The sequence below is a fragment of the Phyllostomus hastatus genome, unplaced genomic scaffold, assembly GCF_019186645.2.
Source record: "Phyllostomus hastatus isolate PE091 unplaced genomic scaffold, TTU_PhHast_1.1 phas_contig_716, whole genome shotgun sequence".
NCBI lineage: Eukaryota > Metazoa > Chordata > Mammalia > Chiroptera > Phyllostomidae > Phyllostomus > Phyllostomus hastatus.
In genome coordinates this window covers 54,024-67,486 of record NW_025333946.1, presented here as the reverse complement: position 1 = coordinate 67,486, position 13,463 = coordinate 54,024, and positions in this window count along the sequence as shown.

The following is a 13,463-nucleotide window of genomic DNA, read 5'->3' as shown; positions in this document are numbered from 1 at the left end:
TCTAGACGTCCTGAGGTGAGGTTGCCGTGTCTCCTGTGTAGGGAGCACTTTGCAGAAGAAATGGGATCCAGGGCCACCAGCAGGCCCTGAGCATCACATCTTACCTTTTCACTAAGATGAAACTGTGCATTGTGTGGGTCCAACCTTCTCTGCCAAAGAGTGGACACAAGTGCAGCAGAAGTGTTTGTGGCATGATACAGTAATAACTTTATTAATTAATGATAATTGAGCCCTGGCCAGTGTGGCTCAGTTGGTTGAGTGTTGTCCCACAAACCAAAAGGTGGCTGGTTCAATTCCCAGTCAGGGATGTGTCTGAGTCGCAGGTTCAGTCCCAGGTTGGGGCACGTATGGAGGCAGCCAGTCAGTGTTTCTCTCTCACAATGTGGTTTCTCTACCTCTCCTTCTCCCTTCCTTTCCTTGTCTCTAAAATCAAAAGTTAAAATTAAATAAATGAAGAAAATAATAATAGAGGGGTGAAGATGGTTGTAGGTAAACACTGTGCTTGTTGTCTTCCATGACCACATCAAAATTATACCGAAACTACAGAGCAACCATAACTGAAAACTGCCAGAGATCTAGGTGAACAGAAGTTCAACTAAGGATATAAAGAGGAAGCCACTTTGAGACTGGTCAGAGGGGTGGTGATGTTGAATGACCTTGGCTCATGCCCACAGGGCACTTAAAAATCTGGAGGGGAATCTCAGCTGTGGAGGTCCCTCTGAGGAGCAAGGGGTCCCAGCCCTGAGTTTCTGTGCTGGAAAGGGAAGTCTCCAGTGGGAATTGTGGCTGAGTGAGACAGAGGGCTTCTGGAGAACCAGTGCACTGGCTCACTTGAACTCACCTGCTCTGAGCTCCAGAGCTGGAGCAGCAGCTCAAAAGGCACCAAAGACATACAGGGAGTCCAGTATCAGGACAGGAACTGGGCGGGGGGAGGGGGGCGGACAGCTTTCTCTCAGACAGAAGTGTGGCAGGAGCCATTGTTGCTTTGCTGAGCCTCCCCCCTGCAGGCACATTGGGCACCATAGCTGAGTCTCCAAAATCCTGGACAATACTGTTTGCCTCACCCAGGTGATTCCCTGAGACCCCACCCATCTTTGAGCCCACCCAAGCCATTTCCAGTGGCTTTACAGGCAAACACCTCATGCTCCAGACTTCCCTAAAATCTCTCAAAGGTTCACAAACCCCAAACAAGTAGCATCTGGCCTCAAAATACCCTGTACATTTTGCCAAGTCTCCCCAAGCCTGGCACCAGTGGCAGCCAGCACTGGTTCTCAGCATAGCCTCTCCCAGGCCCCTCCATGCCCAGCCCCAGCGGCAACTGTCTGCAGATCACTTTGTAGTTCATACCAGGTGCCCTGGCAGAACAAAGGAAGTGGTGGAACTTGGCCTGCAGCAGAGCTTCTCTCCAAAAGCCCCAGTAACAACACACTCCATGGTCAGCTTTACACCAGGCAGAGCACTGCCCAACCACCTCCACAAATGACACACCCAAAGGCAGACTCAGCAAGCACCAGACCCTGCTTAAGTGAGTCCTCCTCTGTGGGGGCAGCCCCTGCACACAGCTCCTCTACTCTAGTCACAGCCACTCTTCACTTTCAGTCAGTCTGAGGGTCAGTCCCTCCCCTTGATGGGTCAACAGCGATGGAAGGCTCAACTACAGCAGGAGGGCCCACAAGGGACACACCTGGAGCACCCAGCTCAAGTGACCAGAGAGACTGCACCCCTGGGCCCCACGTGACACCTACTACACAAGGCCGCTCCACCAACAGGAGATGCAGCAGCTCAACCCAATACAGAGAAACAAAGATAGAGAGCCAGCAAAATGAGGAGACAGATATATTCCAAATGAAAGAACAGGACGGAACTCCAGGAAAAGAACTAAATATGGAGACAAGCAGTCTGCCAGATGCAGAGTTTAAAATACTGATTATAAGAATGCTCAGTGAACTCAGAATTTAACAGAGAGAGAGGAAATATTGAAAGTGGTGATAGAAAATTAAAAAGAACCAGTAAGAAATGAGGAAAACATGAGAGGGAATCAACAGTAGATTAGATGATGCAGAGGGTCCAGTCAGCCATTTGGATGATACAAGGTAGCAACAAACACCCAATCAGAACAGCAAAAAGAAGAAAGAATCCAAAAAAAGTGAGGATACTCAGGGGCCTCTGGGGTAACATCGGATGTAACAACCTGGCATCCTGGGGCACGAGAAGGAGAAGAGAGAGATCAAGGAACTGAAAACATATTTGAAGAAATGATAATGGAAACCTTCCCACTTGGTGAAGGAGATAGACATACAAGTCCAGGAAGCATAAAAATGAACAAACAAAACAGAAGCAAAGTCACTGATACAGAGAACTTTTTATTTTAATCCTCACCTGAGGGAATTTTGTTATAGAGAGAGAAATGGAGAGAGAGAAACATTGATGCAAGAGAAAAGCATCGATTGATCACCTCCTGTTCATGCTGGTACAGGGGATCACAAACACCTAGGACCAGGGACTGAACCTGCAGTCTAGGTATGTGCCCTCACCAGGAATCGAACCCACGACCTTTTGGTTACAGGATGACGCTCCAGCTGAGCCACACTGGCTGGGGCACAAAGAACATTTTGATGGTGCCAGAGGGGAGAGGGGTTGGGAAGATGAGTAAAAGGTGGATAAGGATTAAGTTGTGCAAATTGCCAGCTACAAAAACAGTCCCAGGGACATAAAGTACAGCCTGAAGAACACAGTAAATAGTCTTGTGATAACTGTGGGTGGTGTCGGGTAGGTGCTGGACTTGTTGGGGGATACTTTCATGAGTTATGTAAATGTCTAGTCACTACAAATGTATGGCAACCGTAATTGACAAATAAAAAGTTATTGAAAAAGTAAATTAATTTACTCCCAGCCATAGTCTGATTGTGTCAGTTTAGAGGTTTTTTACTATGCAAAAGGTCATGTGAAGATTTAGGTCCAAAATGGTTGACTAAAACTTTATAATAGTAAAAGAAAAAAGTACAAACAACCTACATGTTTTTAAGGGGAGTAGTGAAATTATGGTATATTTATATGATGAAATAGTAAATAGTTATTAAAAGTCATGCTTTCAGCCATGGCTAGTGTGGCTCAGTGGATTGAGCACTGGTCTGCAAACCAAAGGGTCATGCGTTCAAGTCCCAGTCAGGGCACAGGTGCCCAGTTGGGGGCACGTGAGAGGAAACCACACATTGATGTTTCTCTCCTTCTCTTTCTCCCTCCCTTGACCTCTCTCTAAAAAAATAAACAGGTGGATAAATCTTTTTTTGAAAAGCCATGTTTTCAAATACTATCTTTTAACAAGAAACTTGCTCATATAACATCAAATATAAAGAGTAAAATACAAAATCAAAATAAATATGACCAGAATCTTAAAAATGTAAAAATACAATGCAATACTATGCAAGTAAAGTCTGCAGGTACAGAGAGAGACAAAAGTAGGTTTACAGTTGTTAGTGTGGAAAATACTGCAATAATTAATAAATAAAAATGCAAGAATACTTCTGTTTTGTGCACTCACAACTGTAAACCCACTTTTACCTCACTCTGTATAATTTGAAGGAAATGAACCAAGAAATTCATAGCTTTTATGGTATTCTCTCTGCTTTCCTCGACTTTCCAAGAGTTCCATAAGGGGTGTGTTATTTTCTTTTAACTGGGGAAAAGCTTTGTAAGGAAAGCGTCCCAGTGCTGGCAACTTTATTATTTCTTCCTGTGTTTTTTAAAAAATGTATTTTATTGATTATGCTATTACAGTTGTCCCAATTTTTTTCCTCCCCTTTATTTCCCTCTGCTCTGTACCCCTGTCCTACCACCATTCCCTGACGTTAATTCACGTTCATGGGCCATACATGTATGTTCTTGGGCTTCTCCATTTCCTATACTATTCTTAGCCTCCCCCGTCTATTTTGTACCTACCACTTATGCTCCTTATTCCCTGTACCTTTCCCCCCATTCTTCCCTCGCCCCCTCCCCACTGATAACCCTCCATGGGAATTCCATTTCTGGGTTTCATTTCCAGTTCTAGTTGTTTGTTTAGTTTGTTCTTGTTTTTGTTTTGTTGTTTTTATTGTTGTTGTTGTTTAGGTTCAGTCACTTGATAGTTGTGAGTTTGCTGTCATTTTACTGTTCATATTTTTTATCTTCATTTTCTTGGATAAGTCCTTTTAACATTTCATATAATAAGGACTTGGTGATGATGAACTCCTTCAACTTGACCTTATCTGGGAAGCACCTTATCTACCTTTCCATTCTAAATGATAGCTTTGCTGGGTAGAGTAATCTTGGATCTAGATCTTTGCTTTTCATGACTTTCAATACTTCTTTCCAGCCCTTTCTGGCCTGTAAGGTTTCTTTTGAGAAGTCAGCTGATAGTCGTATGGGAACTCTTTGGTAGGTAACTGTCTCTGTTTCTCTTGCTGCTTTTAAGATTCTCTGCTTCTCTTCAAACTTGGGTAATATAATTATGGGTAATGTAACACAGCTGTGCTGTGTGCTTCCTCAGATCCAAGTTCTTTGGGACTCTCTGAGCTTCCTGGACTTCCTGGAAGTCTATTTCCTTTACCAGATTGGGGAAGTTCTCCTTCATTATATTTTTTCAAATAAGTTTTCAATTTCTTGCTCTTCCTCTTCTCCTTCTGGCACCTGTATGATTTGGATGTTGGAATATTTAAAGTTTTCCTGGAGATTCCTAAGCCTCTCATCATTTTTTTGAATTCTTATTTCTTCATTCTGTTCTGGTTGAATGTTTATTTCTTCCTTCTGATACAAACCATTGATTTGAGTCCCAGTCTCCTTCCCATCACTGTTAGTTCCCTGTATATTTTGCTTTATTTCACTTTGTATAGCCTTCACTTTTCCCTCTATTTTGTAATGATACTCAGCAATTTCTGTGAGCATCCTGATTACCAGTGTTTTGAACCCTGCATGTGATAAGTTGGCTATGTCTTCATCTGTTAGTTCTATTTTTGAAGGTATGATCTGTTCATTTGGGCCATATCTCTTTGTCTCAGTGAGCCTGTTAGATAGTAAGAGAAGGATCCTGAGGTATTCTAAGGGTGGGGCAGCCCACATCACTGTCCTGTGGCACTGTATGTGGGGGAGGGGTCTGAGAGGGAACAATGCCCCTTGCTCTGCTTTCAGCCTGATTTCAGTTACCTCCTCTGATATCCACAATCAAATTGGGCCCTTCTGGTGCTGATTCCTGGGTGAATGGGTTTTTGTACATTTTGGGACCCTGTGGGTTTCTGCAACAAACTTTCCCAAGAGGCTGGGAGTTTCTCCCACTGCTGCAGTTCCCATAGGATTTTACAGACAGAGGTTTTGAGGCTTTATTTCCCCGTGCTGGAACCCTGGGTTGTGTGGTCTGGCTCACTCCACAGTTATTCCTCCCAGTTTATCTGCACTCAAACGTGGGACCAGCTGGTCCACCTGCCACTGCCTCATCTGCCTTGGTCCTCCAGCCGCTGCCTTGCTGCACATCCTCTCCTCCCGGCTGCCCATCTCTGCTCCTCCTACAGGTCTGGTTGAATATTTCTTCTTTAACTCCTTGGTTGTCAGATTTCCATACAGTTCAATATTCTAGAATTTGTGGTTGTTTTTTGTTTTTAAAGTTGTTGTCCTTTTGGTTGTGTGAGGAAGTAAAGTGATGGCCTTTCTAAGGTTCATGGTCAGATTCAGGATCCACATTGTATTTGGTTGTCCTGTCTCCTCAGCCCCTCCAGTGTGTGACTGACTGTTCATCAGTCTCGTGTGTTCTTCATGACGTGGACACTTTGGAAGACAACTGGCTAGATGTGCTGTAGAATATCCCTCAGTGTGGGTCTGTCTGATGTTTCCCATGGTTAGACTGAGGTTGTGCATGTTTGGGACAATACCTCACAAGTTATGTCATGCGCTTCTCATTCTCGGGAGGTTCACGGTGTTGGTGAGGCCTTGCTGGTGATGTTCCTGAGTCACCAGGTGAAGGCGGGTCTGCCTGGTTCCCACTGCACAGCTGCTCTTTCCCTCTGTGATTCCTCAGTATCTCATTGGGAGGGAAACACTAGGAGACTGTGCAAGTATCTTCTTTTGTGGAACATCTCCACACTCTGACTTTAGCACAGTTATTAGTGTGATATTTGCTTAATACTATTTTTTTTTAATTTCTACTGTTTCTTCTACATTTAGTCAGAATTTTGTGTTTAAGAGCTGCCTCTTCACCCCCGTTTATTTATTCAACTTTTTTCATATCAGTGTGGGACCGTGGATGTTTATTTTATTCTGTAATATTGGACATCACTGTTCTTGCTTTACCGCTCAAATTGTGCCACCTTTGTCCTTTGGAAGCTCTCCTTCAGCTTGGCTGGTGCATCCTTTTAAGCCCTTCATGGTGTTTTAAGCACTTTTTCACTTTGGGCCCCACTAGTGCTCCAGGCCCACTGTGGAGTCTCCCTGCTCCGGGTCTAGAATCACCATTTTCCAAGGAGCTCTGAGTCGTCTTATTGGAGAATGGGATTTAGAAAGTGAGGTCTGAGTGCTGGGTTTCCTCCTGCTGTGGAACGTTATCGCTTCTAGAACCTCTTAGCAGACAGAGCTGGGAAACATAGTATATGTGCCTCAGTACGCATGTGCACACGTTTGTATGTGTTTCTACATTAGTCTGTATTTATACTGAGACTCTGAGTACGTACTGACACTTCCTGTTCCAGTTCAACACCACAGGGTGCTTCTACCCCTCTCCCTGTGCTTATTGGGGACTGCTTTCTCCAGGAGTGAGAGACTTGGCTCTCAGCATTCACAATGTACTTGTTTATTTGATCAATCATGATATAGTAGGAAAAGTAGTCTAGAATTACCAATTCAGGCATGCCCCTGTGAAAATGAATTTCCTAAGTAGGAAGTATCTGTGTGTAGTTGCTTCTGTCATCAGTCCTGTGGCAGCCATTGAACACACGTTTTCCATCTTAGGTTAGTGCTTTTTCCTCCTCCCTCCCTTCAGTGTGGGTGCACATCTGTCAAAGTCAGGTTCATTTGTTGTACTTTCCTTCCCTCTGGGGTTCCCTTCACACTCTAGCTCATTGCAGGTATTCATTTGTTTTTGTGATATATGAAACATTACCATGAAATTCCTATCTACAGTCAATCATCCCTCAGGATGCACAGGGGATTGGTTCCAGGACACACCCCACTCCCAGAAACCCCAGAACCTGCAGATGGTGAAGTCCGCTGATGCTCGAGTCCCTTCTAGAAAATGGTCCTTGCATATCACCTATGCATGCCCTCCCTTATACTTTACATCATCTCTAGATGACTCATAATCCCTAATACAAAGTAAGTGCTGTACAAATAGTTGTTATGCTGCATTGTTTATGGTATAATGACCAGAAATAAAAGTCTGTACATGTTCAGTACAGACACTAGAATCATAGACCTGACTACATAGTACATGTTGGCAACAATGTACCTTTTCCCTGAATATTTTTCACTCACTGTGGGTTAAATCTGTGGAGGCAGAGCTCTGAGATACAGAGGCCAACTTTACACAAGATTTAAAGCTCAGCAGTGTTAGTCTCCCCTCATCCTTACTAACCAGTTCCCTTTTCCCCATTATTTCTTCCTGTTGGTAACCAATCTCACTAGTTCCTGGTTTATTCTTTAATTTCTTTGCAGAGTTGAGCAGATACATATTTTTTTTCACATCTCTTCATCTTTTCTGCAAGAAGGCTAATATACTATGAATGGAATTTTTTAAATGTATAATCTATATAATTTTCCTTTCTCTGTTTTTAAATATATCAAAAAGAGCAATGATGTAATCTTCTGTCTCTCATCTTGTTAGATTATACTTTCCTAGGCAATTTTAGAGTAAATGGTTAATTTTTACTTTTTCTCCCCAAAGCCCTTTCTGTTGTTCTGGAACTAATCAACTTTATGAAAATCTACCACACTGTATTTTATCTATCAAGGTTAAGATGTCCTGCTTTTCCTCTTTGAAAGAAGTCTGCTCTGTGTGGGAGGCAGACGGGTGATGTACACGTGGCCCCTGTCAGAAACCAAGGTCACACTGTTCTCCTTGAGGCTTTCTCAGACTCGACTGCTGTGCCTGTTTTTGAAGCATCACTCGTACACTTAGGTTCAATTCAGGTAGGAATCCTAGAACTAAATCCAGTTCTACAGTGAAAGAGCCATAGACAATCATCATTCGTGATGTCACTGTAGATACACTGGGTTACAGAGTCACAGAGTTTCTGTCACTTCAGTGAGTAGTCAGGGGAGGGGCCACATGGGCTTTGGGAAGAATACACTTGGAATGTATTTGGAATCTGGACATTTTTATGACTTTCCACAAGTTACTTAACCATCTTGAGCCTGTAATTTTCTTGTCTATAAAATGGAAATACTAATCTTCCCCCCACAGGATTTTGTGACAGTAAATGAAGAGCCTTCTACATGCTGGACACTTAACTTCTTTTTCCTATTCTCTTTTTTTATGTTTATGTTTTTAAAATATACTTTATTGATTATGCTATTACAGTTGTCCCATTTTTTTCTCTCCTTTACTCCCATCTGCCTTGTACCCCCCTCCCACCATCATTCCTTCACTTTAGTTCATGTCCATGGGTCATACATATAAGTTCTTCAGTTTCTATATTTCCAATACTATTCTTAACCTCCCCCTGTCTATTTTCTACCTACCATTTATGCTCCTTATTCCCTGTACCTTTTCCCCCATTCTTCCCCCACCCTGTCCCCACTGAGAAACCCTCCTCCTGATCTCTATTTCTATGAATCTGTTCCTGTTCTAGTTGTTTGCTTAGTTAGTTTGTTTTTGTTTGTTTTTATTTCTTTAGGTTTAGTTGTTGATAGTTGTGAGTTTGTTTTCATTTTACTGTATGTATTTTTGATCATCTTCCTTTAATAAAAAGAAGGTGATGATTAGATAAGTCCCTTGAACCTTTCACATAATGAGGGCTTGGTGATGATGAACTCCTTGAATTTGACCTTCTCTGGGAGACACTTTATATGCCCTTCCATTCTAAATGATAGCTTTGCTGGATAGAGTAATCTTGGATGTAGATCTTTGCCTTTCATGACTTTGAACACTTCTTTGCAGCCTCTTCTTGACTGTAAGGTTTGTTTTGAGAAATCAGCTGACAGTCTTATGGGCACTCCTTTTGAGACAGTAGGTAACTGTCTCCTTCTCTCTTGCTGCTTTTAAGATTCTCTCCTTATTTTTAGTCTTGGGTAATGTAATTATGATATGCCTTGGTGTGCTTCCTTGGGTCCAAGTTCTTTGGGACTTTCTGAGCTTCCTGGACTTCCTGGAAATCTATTTCTATTGCCAGATTGGGGAAGTTCTCCTTCATTATTTTTTTCAAATAAGTTTTCAGTTTCTTGCTCTTTCTCTTCTCCTTCTGGCACCCCTATGATTTGGATGTTAGAATATTTAAAGTTTTCCTGGCGATTCCTAAGCCCCTCCTCATTTTTTTGAATTTTTGTTTCTTCATTCTGTTCTGGTTGAATGTTTATTTCTTCCTTCTGATACAAACCATTGATCTGAGTCCCAGTTTCCTTCCCTTCACTGTTGCTTCCTTGTATATTTTTCTTCATTTCACTTGTATAGCCTTCACTTTTTCCTCTATTTTCTGATGATACTCAACCATTTCTGTGAGCATCCTGATTATCAGTGTTTTGAACTCTGCGTGTGATCGGTTGGTTATCTCTTCATCTCTTAGTTCTATTTTTTGAGGTTTGATCAGTTCTTTCTTTTGGGCTGTATTTCTTTGTCTCAGTGCACCTGTTAGGTTGTAAGGAGCAGAGCCTTAGGGGTTAGCCAGAGTGGGCAACCCTCATCACTGTGTTGTGGTGCTGTATGGGAGGGAGGGGTCTGGGAGGAAACAATGCTGCTTGCTCAGGTCTTGCCTGCTTTCAGTCACTTCCCCTGCTACCCACAAGCATATTGGGCCCTTCTGGTGCTAATTCCTGGGTGGGTGGATTTGTGTTGGTTTTGGGACCCTGTGGGTGTTTCCAAGGAACTCTCCTCTGAGGCTGGGAGTTTCTCCTGCTGCCTCAACCCCCACAGGATTTTTCAGTCAGAGGGTTTGAGGCTTTATTTCCCCGCAATGGAACCCTAGGTTGTGTGATCTATCTCCCTCCCCAGCTGTTCCTCCTAGCCTATGTATGCACTAATGTGGGATAGGGCCCTGCTAGCCTGAGGTGGGCGTACCTGTGGCCACTGGCCAATATGCTGTAATTTAAGAAAGCAATTAAAGTAAACATACAAAGATAGAGGTGTAGGTAGATACACTTTGTCTCTTGGCACAATCAAAAGAAGGACAACAACAAAGTAAAAAACAAAACATAACCAGTACTGCCAGAAAATTGAACTGTATGGACTTCTGATAACCAAGGAGTTAAAGAAGAAACATTTATCCAGACTGGTAGGAGGGGTGGAGATGGGCAGCTGGGGCGGAGAGGACTTGTGGTAAGGCTGTGGCTGGAGGACTGGGGTGGGCGTTCCCACAGCCTCAAGTGGGAATAAACCAGGAGGAAAACTGGGAAGGGAGATACACTGGCCAACCTAGGGCTCTAATGTTAGAAGCCTCAAAACCTCTGACTGTAAAAACCTGTGAAAGTTGAGGCAGTAGGAGAAACTCCCAGCCTCACAGGAGAGTTCGTTAGAGAGACCCACAGGGTCCTAGAATATACACAAACCCACCCACTCAGGAATCAGCACCAGCAGGACTCAATTTGCTTGTGGGTAGTGGAGGAAGTGACTGAAAGCCAGCAGAAAGCAGAACAAGCAGCACTGTTCCCTCTTGGACCACTTCCCCAGATGCAGCACCACAGCGCAGCGAACTGGGTTGCCTGCTCTACCCACCTCCAATGCCCAAGGCTCTGCCCTTTACTATGTAACAGGTGCTGGGAGACAGAAGAATACAGCCAAAATGAAAGAACAGACCAGAGCTCCAGAAAAATTACAACTAAGCAATGAAGAGATAGCCAATCTACTCTCTACATTATGTTTATATAATGTTTTTGTTCCTTTAAAGAGATTAAAGAAAGAAATCCTTGACTCTTCTTTCTCTTATATCCTCCATTCAGACCCTCAACAAATCTTTTGGGCTCTACCAGGGTTGACCTGCAAGCCATGATTAATTTATTTTTGTACTTAATAACTGTCTTCAAATTAATTATATATCTTCTTAATAGTGATTTTATCTAAATCATTTCTTGAGGATTTTTGTTTGTTTCTTGAAGAATAAATTTGTGGGCTGAATAAGAAGGCTTTTATTTTATTGAATGGTGATATTTTGCTTCCTTTCAGTAGCTTGTTTGTTTTCTGTGTGGAAGACAAAACCGACATTAGTTTGTCAGGGTTTATTGTTTCTCAAGGGAATTTTGATGGTTTACTGTCTCAGATCCTCGTGCCTACTCAGTCTTCAGATGCTGCTCCCGTGTGCTTTTCCTTCCCTCAGTTAAGAGGAGCATCTTGTAATTTTTATTCAATGCTGTACTTTTTCCATTTTAAAAAAGCCGCTGTGTTCTAACTATTCTAATTGGCATTGTTATGATGACTCTTACTCATCATACTTTAATTTAATTACCAGTAGTGGCTACATGGCTGCTTTGAAGCTTTCCTTTCTTAGAAAAGCCAGTCTGACAGAAGCTCTGAATCGCCACCAGCTCCTCTCCCCCGGCTCCTGGTCTCTCACATCTTCTGGTGTATGAGACTCAGCGCCAGGAGCTGGCACACCAGGTGCTCTGGCCTCACAGCGCATTCAACCACATTCGCATGCAAACAGTGCAGGCGGTGGGCAGTGTTTTCAAATGTGAAATTTCAACCAGATCTTCTGGATTCAGATTGTTGGGAGTGATCTTCCCTCTCACCAGCTTTTCCTCTTGAAATCCCACTGAAGTGAGAGATGGGGAATGATTTTAAAAGAGAGGAAGGAATCCCTGTTAGTGCTGGAAAACAGGGAGAATACAAGAAGTGGATCCGAAATTGTGAATAATTTCTAGAATATGTAAAGTGTATGAAACTGGACTGATGGAAACTAGAGTCAGGACACACAACCCAAAACAGGAGGAGAGAAGACCTCCAGAGAGGTACACACAGTTCTTTGTGGCAAGCTTGGGCAGAACTCCAAGCTCACACTCAGCCAGTACAGGGGAGCCAAAGCAGGCTCTGGGGCAATCATCGGGGTTGTTATAAAGCAATATGGAACAGCTGGGCCAGTAAACCTCTAGTGCAGTGGTTCTCCACTTGGGCCAAGTTTAGAATTACCTGGGGAGGTTTTAAAGGCCTGATGCCTTAGGAGACCACTCTCTGCCCAGCTGCCCAACACAGCCCCTCCTACCGATCTGGAGGAACCTGTCTATTTTAAGTCTTTGGTAGTCCGACTTCCACACGGTTCAATTTTCTGTCAGTTCTGGTTGTTATTCTATTTCTAAACTGTTGCTGTCCCTATCATGGTTGTGCGAGGAAGCACAGTGTGTCTACCTCTGCCTCCATCTTGGCTGGAAGTCCCTGCTTTCTTAATTACGTCTTCATTATCATTTGACTTGAACTTTTCTTTTTCTGCTCGCTTCACTTATCTTTCCCAACATGTTTATGAGTATCCAGTCTTTTCCTAATGTGATGGGACAGCAGATGTGAAGAGAACTTCTGAAATTATTTCTATAATTTAATCCCTATCCAGTGCCTGCAGCAAGCTCACACCAGGCTAGGAAACTGACGCACGGGCAGGGGCCCCCTGCAGTCTCTGGACTTCCTGTCTGACCACACACTCAGACTCCATCACCGAAACCGCAGTGCGTGTGCTGACAGTGTCCTCCCCCACTGAGTGCCTCTCCTTTAGGGAGGGAGGTGCTGCTGACAATAAACCTCAGACAAAAAACTTGTCAGTGAAGCTGCGGGCTACTAAGATAATTAATCTCAATACTTGAGGAACTCCAAGTACATGGGCTGAAATTCACTTTCTTCACTCAGCAAGTCTTTTGTTAGAAAAGATTTTATTTATTTATTTTTAGAAGGAGGGGAACAGAGGGAGAAAGTGAGGGAGAGAAACATCGATTGGTTGCTTTCTCATAGGCACCCCAAATGGGAACTCAACCTGTAACCCAGGTATGTGCCCTGACTGGGAATTGAACCAATGAGCTTTCACTTTGCGGAATGGTGCCCAATCAACTGAGCCACACCAATCAGTGCTCAGCAAATCTTTTCTCATGAAAAGTATCATCACATTAATATAAATTAAATTTCTTGTGCAGATTTAGACATATTTATTGCAAACTTTGCAGAATTTTCAACTCCTTTAGAAATCTCAGCATTTCAGTGTGCAAGTTAATTAAGTTTTATTTTATCTAGAGCATTCCAAAGTGAGAACAGAATCATCAGCATTTATGAGTGTGGGACAGAGAGCAAAATTCCTATATGCCGGCTCCACCCTGACAGGCCT